Here is a 15,481-nt window from a genome sequence, read left to right as displayed (position 1 = left end):
ATATTTTCCACCTTCCCACTAGAGGGTGGATGCCATGGACTGTGTAGGTCCCATTTTATTCCCAATACGTTAGCCACTCCTTGAGTAATTTTCCCCGTGAAGTGTCTTCCCTGGTCACTATCAACTCTCTGAATAATCCCATACCTTGGTATAATATGTTCTAATAATAATCTAACAACAGTTCTAGCAGTTTCATCAAAACAAGGGTAGGCTTCTACCCATCCTGTCAGATGATCTATAATAACTAACAAATATTTATATCTTCCCACTTGTGGCATTTCAGTGAAGTCTATTTGTATATTTTGGAAAGGATAGAGCGCTAAAGGTCTTCCTCCCTTTTGTTTTTCCCTTAATTGATTTCTATTTACCCTTTGACAAATTATACATTTTTGAGTTACTTGTTGTGCTGCAGTATAGACTTTTACTCCTGCATATTTCTTTAATACTTCATCAATCAAGGCCTGAGTTCCCCAATGACTCCCCTCATGTAGTCTTTCAAAGATTTGTCTCATGAGGGGGTAATTGAGAATTTGTCTCCCATCTGGTAACCACCATTTTCCATCTTCATCTTTCGTTCCCCCCATCTGTTTAATTTTGTTTTCCTCTCTCTCATTAAAAATTGGTATCTCCTTCATTTCAAATACATGGGGAATCATAATTTTGATTTGTTCAATGACTTCATTCATACCAGCTTCTTTAGCTTCCTGGTCTGCCAACCTGTTTCCCTTCTTCTCAACCTCATCTCCCTTTTGGTGTGCTCTCAAATGCACTACAGCAATTCTATGGGGCAGGGCAAGGGCTGATAACACCTCCTCGATTAATTGCTGGTGGATCAGGTCCTTTCCCTGGCTTGTCACATATCCTCTTTCCTTCCAAATCTTCCCAAAGGTTTGCACCACTCCAAACGCATATTTAGAGTCGGTGTAAATCGTTAAATTTGATTTTTTTCCCCAATATGAGAGCTCTTTTCAAGGCATACAATTCGGCTGCCTGTGCAGACCAATGGTTTGGCAATCTCCCCCCTTCCAGAAGAGCCCATGTGCCCTCCTGGATTATAGCATATCCATTTTGTCTTTTCCCTTCTATCACTCATGAAGAGCCATCAATATACCATCTTTCTCCTTTTTCCAAAGGGGTATCCTGTAAATCTGGCCTGATTTTTGTTTCTAAATCTACTATTTCACTACACCAGTGTTCAATTTCTTCACTTTCAGATGAACTGGTTTTATTGAGGAATTGTGCTGGATTCAATGCTGAGTCAGTTGTCAGGACTAGGTCAGCATGATCCAGTAACATTCCCTCATATTTCAGCAACCTTGAATCAGTCAACCACCTCCCAGCTTTTTGTCTTAACAATGTTCTCACTTGATGTGGGCTGCTTACAATTAGCGCCCCTCCCATTGTGATTTTCTCACTCTTCTTTACTAATAACGCTACTGCTGCTATGGCTTGAATACATGTGGGCCATCCTTGAGCTACAGGGTCAAGGTTTTCGGACAGATATGCTACTGGCTTCTTTTGCCCTGCCCAACTTTGTGTCAAAATTCCCAGGGCTGTCCCTCCTTCCACTGACGCAAAAAGGTGAAATGGTTTCTCTAAATTGGGAAGACTTAAGACTGGGGCACTGACTAACAAGTGCTTAAGTCTCTGAAAGTCCTCATCCAACCCCTTGGTCTACCCAATTTTAAATGGTTTTGTTTGAGTTAACTGTTCATATAATCCTTTTGTCCATTTGGCATAATCTTCTATCCATAACCTACAATATCCAATTAATCCTAAAAACTTTCTCAACTCTTTTTGCGTTTTAGGCCTTGGTTGTTCTATAATCACTTGAATTCTTTCAGCACTGATCTTCCTTGAGCCCTGACTAATTAAATGTCCCAAATATTTTACTTCTTGTTCTACAAACTGAAGTTTTCCCTTACTTACTCTCAGACCCTGTTGGGCCAAAAAATTTAGTAAGGCTATTGTTCCTTCCTCGGTATCTATTTTCTTTTTGCCTGACACTAAAAGATCATCTACATATTGGATCATGTTTATTCCTTTTGGTAACTTGAACTTTTCTAAGGTCTGCTCTAATACTTGTCCAAACAAATTTGGAGATTCTGTAAATCCTTGAGGCAACACAGTCCATTGATACTGCTGTTTCCTCCCAGTGAAAGGATTCTCCCACTCAAATGCAAATAAAGCTCTACTGTCTTTGTCCAAAGGACAAGACCAAAAAGCGTCTTTTAAATCTATTACACTAAACCAGCGGTGTTCTACAGGTATTTTGCTCAAAATAGTATAAGGATTTGGGACTACCGGATGTCTGGTTTCCACTATTTTATTTAAAAGTCTCAGGTCCTGCACCATCCTGTAAGTACCATCTGGTTTTCTCACAGGCAATATAGGGGTATTGTAAGGTGACATAGTCCCTTCTAATAGCCCATCTTTTATTAGTTGGTCTATCACTGGTTGAAGACCTTTTCTTCCTTCCATCGAAATATTATACTGTCTTTGGCTTACTATCTCACTATTGGGTTTCAATTTTATCTTTAGAGGCTCTATCTCTAATCCACCTCTATTTCCCGGTTGCACCCAAACTAAAGGATCAATCTTTTGTTCTTTCTCTTCTGTTAGAACATAAACTGTTTCACTTTTATCAAAGCTTATTGTAAGTCCTAAGGCAGACATCAGATCTCTTCCCATGATGTTAATTCCTGCTTCAGGCACATACAATAATTTTAGAGTCCGGATCTCATTTTTCCCATATCTTATTTTCACTGGTTCTAACTGCTTCACATTAAAAGCTTCCCCCTTTACCCCACTAACTTTGATTTTTGCCTGATTGTCAATTTTTCCCTCCTTTGGCATCACACACACAGAGGTGCGAGATGCTCCGGTGTCCACTAAGAAGGTATATTCCTGGGTTCCCACCTCCAAATTTATCAAGGGCTCCCGGCGGGAACTCCTAATGAAGGGCCCCTGACTTCCCTAATATATATCTTCATCTTCCTCCATCAATCGGTTAATTTGCTCCTCCCCGGCCAGAGCGGGACATTCTCTCTTAAAATGTCCTGTCTTGCCGCAATGGAAGCAAGTTCCTCTTTCTCCTATTGTTTTCCTTCTCATCATTCCTCGGTTAACTCCGCCTCTACTTCTCATTCCGGACTTCCCTGGCCTAAGTCCGGTATCGCCTCTCCCTCGTCCACGTGGCACCCAGCCCCGCCCCCTTCCTTGCTTGGGCTGTGTTTGCATAGCCCCCCTCACTGCGATAGCCATCATTCGACTTGTCCTCTGTCCGTCCCTTTTCACTTTTTCCTCTTCCCTATTTACATATGTTTTCTGTGCTTCCCTTAACAAAACTTCTAAAGATTCTGTAGTCCAATTCTCTCTCTTTTGTAATTTCTTTGCAATGTCTGGCCATGCCTTAGTTACAAACTGAATTTTAACTATCTGCACATTTAGGGCATCGTCAGGATCCGCCCCAGCATACTTCCGCATTCCGTCCTTAAGACGTTGCAAGAACGTAGCTGGTGCTTCTTCCTTTTCCTGCTCTATATTTATGGCTTTAGTCATGTTCTGAGTTCTTGGTATTGCTTCCTTCATCCCCTTTATAATTATTAATCTTAAATCTTGCATGTTTCTTCTTCCCTCTGCTTCATTATTATTCCAATTTGGCCTTACCAGGGGATATTTAGCATCTCCTCTGTCTTGATTTCCTCCCGCCACCACAGGGTTCTCTCTCTCCCACACCGCCATGGCGGCTACTCTGATTAAATTTCTCTCTTCGGGGCTAAACAAAATACCCATTATATTTTGTATTTCTTCCCAAGTATATATGTTAGGTCCTAATAGAGAATCCAATTGATCGCTAGCTGTTAATGGATCCTCAATGAAGCTTTTCATTTCCTTTTTAAATGCCCGAACCTCCGTTGCCCTTAGCGGTTCGTGTACATATGTTATAATTGGGGCCCCTTGGGCATTTACTCCATTCGGGGTCTCTCTTAGAGGAAATTGCTTAACCTGTTCCTCTTCATCTAGTTGGTTTATTAAATTCTTCCTTGCACTATCTAATTTGTCCTTTGAACATCCTGTTTTCTCATCAACCCCTGGAGTGTATGGCATTAGGAAAGGGATTGGGGGGGTGGAGCAATTAGGAGTCCAGACTGGGTTTTCCCCTCCCTGTGGACTTAATACGGGCATCGGAGAACCAGACCACTGCCCTAGGGTGAGTTGGCTTATTCCTCCCGGCATTTCAGGATATAATGGTGGAGTTACTATATTAGCCGGGTGTGGTGGATTTTGGATATGAACCGGATTATACGGAGGAGGGATATTTTTCAACAAATCCCTTTTTGGGGTTTCTTCCTCTTCTTCCTGCTCTCCGGGCTTCACCATCAGAATACGTTCTTGTGGCCAAAGATCCGGATTCCAGAGCAGGGCGTAATCCAACTCATTGTCCAAACTTTTACACTTTTTCTGTTTCACGTAATCATACAGATTACGGCATTTAAAGAAATTTATAGAGCCGTCCCGCGGCCACTCAACATTATCATCTTGCCACCAGATAAAACAGCATAAATTTACCATATCTTCTTTAGTCAATCCTAATCTCAAAATCTCCCGATTATAAGGTGGGGACCCCCATCCGGCCAGCATTTGGCCCAATGGGCCGTTCGGGTCGATTTTAAGCTTAGGATTCTTTCTAATTTTCTTTACACACTGTGTTCCTTTCTCAGCTGAACTTGTATTTCCCCCCATTTCTTTTATGGGTAGGTAGCCTTTCCTTGAGTGTGTGCTCCTGTGTCCCTCCCAGCAACTCTTTTCAATTCCACACATCACCGTCTCCGGATATTCACAATATCCCCATCACTCACTCCGTCCTGCGAATCTCCCCTGAGATTCCTCAAAAGGACTTCCACCCGGCCCCGTTGCCAGTTCTCACATCCACACACTCCCTGACTGCCCTGGGTCTTGTGTTCTGGTGTTTTCAAAACCAGTACTCACCAGGGTCTGCGCGCAGAAGTTATCCGGTCTGTCTTCAGGCTGCTTCTTATTTTATTCACTCCCCTCCTACTGCTCGTCTATCGCACAATTTTTACGGGCTTCCAAAAGCTACGCAGTCCTCTGGGTGGCTCCCCTCCTTTCAAAAAGGAAAGGGGTGCACCTGAGGGGGACCCCTCAGAGTCCCAACGCAGATTGGATCCCGGACACGAGCCCCCAATTTGTTTGCAGAATTTTAGAAGAATTCTAGAGACGAGGTTCGGAGTAGAGTAATAAAATTCTTTTTATTAAAAATCTCTCTTGATCAACGGTTTGCAAAGCGTGGTGGATTCCTCGTGTGTTACAAGAAAGAGCCACACCCACAACGAAAGCGAAACAGCAGTTATACCCTCCCTAACTCCTCCTACTCCCATATCAGCTAGCCTGATCGGGGCAGTTACAAACCAATCAGCGACAGTAATGCCCTAACTATTACCTTATATAGAATTATGACGTTTAACCAATCAACTTCTAACATTGTTTTTCTTTAACCAATCAAATGATTACACATTTCTCTTCTAAAACTCCCTCTTGGACTCCCTCTAGTGGTCATACAAAATATTAACTCTTTTTCAATTTATTCCATCATACCTATATTTTAATTGAAGGAGTTAAGTGATAATGCAATTATGACGTGAAATAGATTAATAACGATACAAAGAAAAGACTGATACATATATGAATTGAATAATTTAGATTTTTTTGTTTTAAAATAGATAAGGATAACAATGAATTTATGTATACTTGATAGAAGATTGGTGATATAATGTATAAGTCTAAGTATATATTATAAAGATATTCTGTTGTTGATAAACAATTTTAATAAGGAAGTAATCAAAAACTGGTATATATATGAAGTGAGTATTTAGAATACCTTGTTGAAAAATGAAGGAATAACATCTTTGTTTGAATGTATGACGTACAAGGACAATAATGAACATAAGCATACTCGATAGATGATTGGTGGGATTATACATAATTGAAAATAGTGATATACAAATATAAATAGTGGGTATTTTTGTATATTGTAAAAATATTTAGAATGGGATAAGTGATTATATAAAGGTATATTGTTATTAAACAGACAATCAAGAATGTAAGGGAATTAGGTTTATTGAAAAAATATTCCTTGCAATTGAATATATGTTGTATAATGAAAGTGAGGTATTTAGTTATAGTCGATGGAAAATCTGCGATTGTATATGTAATAGAGAATATGGATGCAAAAACACTTCTAACCAAACTCAAGAATGATACAATCCCAGGACACTGCAGAATCTAAGAGTAGTCGGATCCCCTGGGGAAAAAAAACCCTGTTATTAAATTGACAGACCAAACCATTGCAGAACTTTTGATACTGATAGACGGAGAAAAGCTTTCTGTGTTATGATTAACTGTTCTGCGAATAACCATCTCCGGAATGATAGGGAAAGTGCCATTAAACTCAGTTAGTGAGGCTCCTTGGTTTCAGTCATGGGTTAAGCAGAAATCGAATCAGTTTCAAGCTGTATGTTTGGAGTAGGTGTGTTCTCTCTGGGGATGACTTAATTTGAGAAAATAAATGGGATGGTTTCAGAAGAACTGAGAATCCAGTTGCTAAAGCTTTGGAAGAGCAAAAGAGACAGATTGGAGAACTGCAAAAAGGTTGGGCAGAATATTTGCAAGCTGTGAGTGGCAGAAGGAGATGAATTATATTTACTTTCCACAATAGCAATAGCTTTTCATCATTAAAGGCAGTCCTCGACTTATGACCACAACTTAGCCCAAAATTTCTCTTGGCAAGCAAAAAAGTTGAATTTTTGTCCTCTTTACAATCTTTCTTGTCACAGTTCTTAAGGGAAACACCATAGTTGTTAAATTAGTAATGTGTTTATTAAGTGATAACCATTGACTTTGCTTGTCAGAAGGTCACAAAATATGAGACAGTTGCCAAGCATTTGAATTTTGATCATGAGATCACAGGGATGTTGCTACAGTCATGTGAAAAACAGTAATGTCACTGTTTTCAGTGCTGAAGTAACTTAAAATGGTCACTAAATGAATGATTGTTAAGATGAAGATTCTATGTATTTTTGACCAAGATAACAAACCATCCTGGTGTGGAAAGTTATCACCCAGCCCTCTCCCAGAGAAATGAAATATCCTAGGAAATGTTGAAAAGGCAGAATATTATATTTCCCTTGATGTGAAAGGGAGAAACAAACTTCCTGCAGCTTCCTGCCTCCCCCACTTTTGTCAATGGACCATTAAGAAGGCCAAGCTAGTCACTTTACATAATAAAGAATTCTCCACTTCAGTTCCAGGGGGATGGGATTAAGGAATGATAATATTGGCACTTTGCCCAACTCACCACATGGCATCTGAGAACTCAACCAAACCTGGATTCAAAATGCAGCCTAGAGAGTTGCCCCTGCATGGCCCCATGGGAGTCTGACAACCAATCAGAATACAAGCTCAAGATCAAAGGCCAGAGAGGGCATAAAACCAGGACTCAGCATCTCAGCCCTTCCTTCACTATATAATGTGATCACCTTTTCTGTTCAGGACTCAAGCCATGTGGTCCTGTCCACAAATAAACCATCTTTCCAAGCAGCCTCCATGTCTCCAGTGTCTTTTTCCTCACTTGGAGCCAAACCCAGAAGGACATTTCTTTCAACACTGGGGAACAAGATTTATTAGTATACTCCATGTTGTGGTCTTAATTTCTTATTTTCAATGGTGACTGGATGAAGGAGAATCAGATGCTGTTGGTCCAAATGTTCTTTTAACTGGATCTAAAAACCAACTGCTTTAATTCATCAATTCCAGTAAGGATCCTAATCAGTGTGTCTGTTGTTTTCCTAAAGACCAACCATTTGCAACATGATGCAATGATGCAAAATGTCATGTGTGCAGTGAAGACATGATACTTGTAAAGTCTTTGTGGTTTCTACCTCATTTACTGAAACATGCAAATTAAAAAAAAACAAGCAAAGTATTAAAAAATTGACTCTCGTGAAGGCTGAAGGATCACAAAACAGCGGATTCATTCTACGGTTTCAGGGGCAATCAGTGCAGGCCAAATTACAAATAAACCCATGATATTCCCTTAATATAGAGTTCTATGCTTTCCCCCCTTCCATTCAATAATGTTTGATTCTTGGAGATGGCTTGGAAAAGTCCCTGCATTTTTCTTATTGTTTTTCAGAAATGGTTTGCCATTGCCTCCTTCTTAGGGCTAAGAGAGAGTGACTGGCCCAACAAGGTCACGAGGCTGGTTTTGTGCCAAAGGTAGGACTAAAATTTAGTTTCCTGAGTTCTAGCCTAGTGTCTTAAACACTATACCAAACTGATTCTTCATAGCAGTTTACAACCAATCAATAAATCTACCTTGTTTTTCTAGTAGTAGAAATCTTTTCTCTGTTCTCTTCAATTTTTTTGTTCCTTTGCCTCATTTAATGGCGGTTTAGGTATTTATTTCCCAAATTGTTGTTTTTTGCATTGTTCAATAGCTGTCCCATCTGTGCAGTTTGTAAAATACAATAAGACATACACAACAAATTTAAAGTTGTCATTGATTAAACTTGAATGAATTGTTTGTGGCTGCTGTTTAATCTGTTTTGAATCAGCTTCCCTGGCAATTTTCAGTCACATAAAACATTTGAATAAATAACTATTGCATATAAATGTGCAGGATAATAAATGGATCATTAATCGATGTGCGGCTGGTTGCTAAGCTCTAATGTGTAGCATAGGGCTCCCTTCTCTCATGATGTTGAGATTCTGTCAGCATTTCAGTTCTCAATGGGGTGAGTCTCACATTTGTCCATATGTGGACCTGCTCTATTTCCTGGGTATTTTGCATTTCAGAGCATTTGTGCATTTATAATTGTTGGAAGAAATGTCCTTCTGAGTTCAGTTCCAAGTGGAGAGAACGACACTGGAAACATGGAGGCTGCTTGGAAAGATGGTTTAATGGTGGACAGGATCACATCGCTTGAGCTCCTGAACAGAAAAGGGGGATCTCATGCTTCCAGATGTTGGGTGAAGAAGAAAAGAGAGCAAGATGCTGAAAGTTCCTGGTTTAATGCCCTCTGTTGGGCCCCACCCCAGAGCTTCCCATTCCTGGGTAAGAAATGCATTCTGATTGGTGGTGAATCTCCCAGGGAGCAGTGCAGGGGCAACTTTGTAGGCTGTGCTGAGATCCAAGCCTGTTTGTCCTGCTGGCTGAGGCAATCCTCCCAGGTGACATGTGGTGAGATGGGTAAAGGGCTAATACTATCATGCCTTAATCCCATCACCCTGGAGCCGGAGGGGGAGATCTTTGTTATGTAGACTGGCTCAGGCATTTTAATGGTCCATTGACAAAGGTGGGGGCTATTAAGAGTTTCCTACCTAAAACATGTTTCTCCATTTGTTATCCAGGAAAATATAATATTCTGCCTTTTCAATATTTCCCAGGATACTTCATTTTTCTAGAAGGGTATGTTTTAACTTCCTAGTGTTCCTACATTAACAATAAACAAATGTAAAAAAAGGCAAACCTGTTTGTTTAGTCTCTGTAATCAAGAGTCCTTGATTCATGATAATGGAAACTACCTATAATGGTCGTAAAGCAGGTCACGCAGTGACAACCCAATTTTACCTTTTTTGCAATGGTTGTAATGCACACGCTACGATTGTTGAATTCACTGTTCACTATGTTTTGCTGAAAAGTGAAAGTACAAATTTCAACAAAAATATAAATCAGTCATGTGGCTATGGGAAGCTGCAAACAGCTTTAAATGCCGGCTGGACTTTAGGGGAGGCAGCAGTCAGAATTTTGGAAGTGGGTTGTTAAGTAGCTTTTGGGGAAAATTTATTATAACTTCAAATGGCCACAGCAACAGATTCATAAGTCAAGAATTATTATAATTAAATGTAACAGCTAAAAAAGTTAGGTTTGGAGAAAACCTAAATTCAGTCGCTAACCACAGAGGTTCCAGTGACTTCGAGTCAGCTCAAACCAAGAATGTTATTTAAATTTGATTTTATTAATTTCATCTTATTTTTGTTGATTTTATATTTGTTTGTTTGTTTGATTTCTATTATTGCCCAACTCAACTAAGTGACTCTGGGTGGCTTTATCTTAGTTTTATCCCTGAGACAAAACACTACTTATTTATTTTTTATTTTATTTATTTGTCAAACATGTTCAAGATAACAAGTATAGGTATGAACATAAACATGAACAAAGGAAGTAAATACAGATAAATGGCGACAGTAAGACAGGGACAGTACGCACACTGGTGCACTTATGCACCCCCCCCCCCCTTTATGGACTCTTAAGAATGGAGTGAGGTCCACAGTAGACAGTTTGAGATTGAAGCTGTGAGGGTTTGAGGATGACCGAGTCGGATAGGCGTTCACCACTTTGCTGCTGAAGTCAAACCACTGTGAGGTGGTTTGGGCTAAGGGATAGATAAAAATGCAACATATAAAAAATATGATTGGAAGTTTACATATTTACAGTCCAATGGTTTACAAATACAGCATGTAAAATATATATTTGTATTAAAGTGTCATATGGACTAGAGATGAGTAACATGAAATATCAGGCAATTTCTATAAGCCATAATTATTGATAAAACATCTTGCAAAAAAGCACATGAACTTTGCAATATAAAGAAATGTGCCACCACCCTTGTGTATGTCAACACTCCAAATGGCTGACAATGAATGATATTTTTAAAAAATCACAAACTGTTGGTCTATACGATTAGAGTGAGTAATGTTAAAGGACTCTTATCTTGATCCTTTATGGATAAATTTTTACTTTCTTCATTTCAATCCCTCATCCCCATTTTGTATATTTTCTTTTGATTTAATCAGCATTTCATGGGTTACACTTTATCATATTTTCTGTTGCTATATTTCACTACTTTATTTTAAAAAACCAAGACACATGGGGGGGAGGGAATATCATCAAAGATAAAAAAATATAAATTATAAACATTAAAATTATAAACATTAAAATAAAAATGGAAACCAATCCTATGAAAGCAAATAAATCACTTGCCGACTATCAAGAGCATTTATCATAGGCTACACCCCTTAACCAGGCCAACTAATCCAGCACCACCACAACACGTGTAGGCTCTACCCAAGTTCCCAAAACCCACCGACCACCCGCTCCAGCTGGCGGGCAGAGCAAACCAGCGCTCATGCGCGGCCAGGGCCAGCCTCCTTCGGCCCGGCAGCCTCAGCAAATCCGTCGGGGAGGGCGGGGCCGCGGTTGCCTAGCGACGGCGCCCGGGCGGCCTAGTATCCAAGCCGCCTCAGTTGGAGATCGCCGTTGGCGGCGCGTCTTCTCAAATTCCGGAGCCGCTTCGCATTCCGGCTGCTAAGTCTCTTCTGCGGCCGTCCTCATGTGTGGATGCCGCTGAGCGGGAGCGGCCACCACGACCCCCCCCCCCCCCCAAGCGGAGACGCCGCCGGCAGATCCTGAGCGGGCAGCTGCATCGGCGAGGAGGCCCGGTGAGGAGGGCAGGGGGCTCTGTGGCTGGAGGAAGCGGGTGTTGCTGTTCTTCTAAGCTCTCATGGCCCAGGCCGGGAGAGTTTCCCAATGCAGGGGCAGTCTACCTTATAGAGTCCCAGAGATTTAAAACAGCGGAGATGGAGGGGGGGGGGCTCTTCCGGATCTGGCTGGGATCGCTGAGATCGCAGTGTTGTCTTCGTGGAAGAAGGGGGAGGTGGTGGTTCACCCCCTCTTTTTTCCCCTTCCCCTTCCGAGAATTGAGTTGATATCCTGGTTTTCCTCTAGGGGAGGCCCCAGTTGACGAATTTTTTATCAGTATAAGTAGTCCTCGAGTTACAACAGGTAATTTAGTGACCGTTCAAAGTGACAACATCACTGAAAAAAGGAACATGATCATTTTTCACACTTACAACCGATCCTTATGGTCACATGATCCAAATTCAGACAGTTGGCAACTGACTCACATTTATGACGGTTGTAGGGTTCCAGGATCATGTGATCTCCTTTTGCAACTTTCTTACAAGCAATGTCAATGGATAAATCAGATTCACTTAACAAACATGTAACTTAACAAGCTTAACGAGCCGAGGTGGCGCAGTGGTTAGGGTGCAGTACTGCAGGCCACTTCAGCTGACTGTTATCTGCAGTTATCTGCAGTTCAGCGGTTCAAATCTCACCTGCTCAGCCTTCCATCCTTCCGAGGTGGGTGAAATGAGGACCCAGATTGTGGGGGCGATATGCTGACTCTGTAAACCGCTTAGAGAGGTCTGAAAGCCCTATGAAGCGGTATATAAGTCTAACTGCTAAGTCTAAGTCTAACTGCTATTAACAAACATGTAACTGCCATGATTTCTTAACAACTGTGGCAAGAAAGGTTGTAAGATGGGGCAAAGCTCACTTAGGAAATGTCTCACTTAGCAAATTTGGGGTTCAATTGTGTCTACGACTACCTGTACTTTATGTCTCTGAAAAATATATATAAAAATTTTAAAAGCCAGAGAGGAATTCGTCATAAAAGAAACCAATGTTGGGTTTGAAGTCCAGGTTTTCAACGTCTGGCTTATGATGGAGGCCGTGAAGTGGCTTCAATCCCTGGTGGGGGAACTGTCAGGAGGAAACCCAGGGTTCCAAAATGAGACCTAGCCTTTGGTGGGTCTTCCTTGGGCATTCATTGATTGCATTCATATATCCACTGATTGCATTGGTTTGCTGCTGTCTGAAGCATTTGACGCCCATATATTGGACCCATAAAGAAGAATATTTGTAACTCAAGGTTGAAAGGAGGCGTTCTCCGTGCTCTCTGAGCTTGTTTGTTTTCGTGCAGACATTTCATTACCCAAACTAGGTAACAACATCAGTGCTAGTAAGGAATGTGGTTTGCTGTCAGTTTGTATTCTTTATTGGATTGAAATCTTGCCATTGATATGCCTGGTTTGGTTGTATGCATTGTGTTGGTTGATTGCATTGCATTGATTTGATTTACTGTATTTTTTGGAGTATAAGACACACCTTTGTCCCTTAAAAAAGAGGGTGAAAATCTGGGTGCGTCTTATACACTGTATACAGCATTTTTTGCCTCCCGAATCCCCACCTTCTTCACCAAAATGTGCATACATGAGGCTTCCAGAGGGGTCCTGGGGGCTGGGGTGGGCAAAAATTTACAAAAACGGGCCATTTTTTGCTTCCCTCCCAGCAGTATTCTATAAGCCTCCTAAAGGCTATGCATGCCCTTTTTTTGACAGAAAATGGGCCAAGCCTCTTAAAGGCTAGACATGCCCCCATTTTTTTTGCCAAAAATTGGGCCCGTTTTTGCGAAAAACAGGTCATTTTTGGGAGGTTTGCAAAAACTTTTTTTTAAAATTTGCCTCTTCAAAATATTGATGCATTTTATACTCTGAAAAATACATTATATAGCCTCCCCTCTTGCAAAAGTAACACTGGGCGGCTCACAACAATTTTTTAAAAAATCACAATTTAAACAATTTAAAATATATAGGTAGTCCTCAACTTACAACAGTTCATTTAGTGACCATTCAAAGTTACACTGAAAATAATGACCATTTTTCCACACACAACCATTGCAGCATCTCCATGGTCATGTGATCAAAATTCAGTCATCTGGCAACCGACTCATATTTATGACGGTTGCAGTATCTTGGGGTCATGTGATCACCTTTTGCCGCATTCTCACAAGCAAAGTCAATGGGGCAGTCAGATTCACTTAACAACCATATTACTAATTTAACAACTGCAGTGATTCACTTAATAACTGTGGCAAGAAAGGTTGTAAAATAGGGCTAAACTCTCTTAATAAATGTCTCACTTAGCAACAGAAATTTTGGACTCGAAGATACTAGTACTAGCTTCCAGCAAGAACCATATCTAGAATAAGAGATAAAAAGGAACAACCAAATGCAACTAGTCCTTGACTTACAACAGTTCATTTAGTGACCATTCAAAGTTACAACAGCATTAAGAAAAAATGATTTACAATCATTTTTCATCGTTACAACTTTGAAGCATCCCCCTGATCATGGGATCAAAATTCAGATGATTGGCAACTGGTTCATACTTACGACCGTTGATGTATCCGAAGATTATATGATTACCTTTTGCCATCTTCTAACAAGCAAAGTCAATGTGGAAGCACAATTCACTACCAACCATGTTCCTAACTTATCAACTGCAGTGATTCTCTTAACAACTGTGGCAAGAAAGATTGTTAAATGGGGAAAAACTCTTTTAACAAATGTCTTACTTAGCAACAGAAATTTTGGGCTCAGTTGTGGTCGTAAGTCGAGGACTACATGTATTTATCTTTATTTCATTTGTGCAGAGCTTTCATCCCTAGGTTGGCTTGCAACCAGGATTAAAAGCCGCTAGTGTTACTGAATGACCATTATCAGTTTGTATAGCTTCAGGTGGGGGGTGTTGGATTAGGGTTTTGATTAGATGACCTACAAGGTCCCTTCCAACTCTATTATTCTCTATTATAACAGGAGTGGTTAGGAAGTGCAGGGTAGTAACATCAGCAGGCCAAGAACACAAAAGAAACCCTAGGTTGGTGGAGAGTGCCTTTTGTAAGAAGATGTTCCCTGGATATGTAGCATGACTCCTAGAAACTTATTTCTCAGTATTGGGCATTCTTGCATATTATTCCATGGCATCTTTGCTTAAAGGCAGTGAATTCTGAAATTAACAGCTTCTTTGGCTATAAAATTGTTTGAACAGACAAAAGTGAAAGTAGGTTTATTAACAAGTATTAATTATACTGGTTATACCACAGCATTCTCAATAGATTGCCTTTTCAAAATAGAATCTTTGTAAAGTGACCCAGAATTGCTGGGAGTCAGGCAGCATATAAATTTAATTATTACTCTCATAAATGTAAAGTATAAAACCACTTTTCAACCAGAAAAAAGAAACACAGGTAGTCCACAACTTATGACCACAATTGACCCCAAAATTTATGTTGCTAAGTAAAACAATTAAGTGAATTTTTCCCCATTTTACGACCTTCCTTGCCAGAGTTGTTAAGTGAATCTGGTTTCCCAGTTGACCGCAACTGTCATAAATATGAGACAGTTGCCAAGTATCTGAATTTTGATCACATGACGATGCGGATACTGCAACAGTCATAAGTGCTGTACGTCATTTTTCAGTGCTGTTGTAACTTTGAACGGTCACTAAATGAGCTGTTGCAAGTCAAGGACTTCCTGTAGTTCCTGAGTCTGTTTACAATAAAAGATAAAACAGTATAACAATAGCCAAAAGTTCACTGAGTGAGCAATATAATCAATAAAATTATCTCAGCTAATATTCATTTTAATTATCTAAAGACAATTTTTTTCCCCAACCAAATTTTTATTTTTTATAATCTCTCTCTATATCAGTGCATGAATGGTGTGGTAACTGGGTAACATACATTTCATATAGTCTTATTATTCCTAAATATTA

General features: G+C 40.2%; 1 protein-coding gene across 1 annotated transcript in view; it reads left to right on the top strand.

Moving 5' to 3' along the window:
- The first annotated feature begins 11,287 nt into the window (after positions 1-11,287).
- The window catches only part of ZC3H12B (zinc finger CCCH-type containing 12B), a 107,415-nt gene continuing 103,221 nt past the window's right edge, over positions 11,288-15,481 (top strand). The window contains exon 1 of the mRNA XM_032227880.1: positions 11,288-11,523. The gene's annotated coding sequence lies outside the window, so the exon portion shown is untranslated. The remainder of the gene's footprint in view (positions 11,524-15,481) is intronic.

The sequence above is a fragment of the Thamnophis elegans genome, chromosome 12 (genome assembly GCF_009769535.1).
Source record: "Thamnophis elegans isolate rThaEle1 chromosome 12, rThaEle1.pri, whole genome shotgun sequence".
Classification (NCBI taxonomy): Eukaryota; Metazoa; Chordata; class Lepidosauria; order Squamata; family Colubridae; genus Thamnophis; species Thamnophis elegans.
This window is presented reverse-complemented; position numbering and strand designations above follow the sequence as displayed.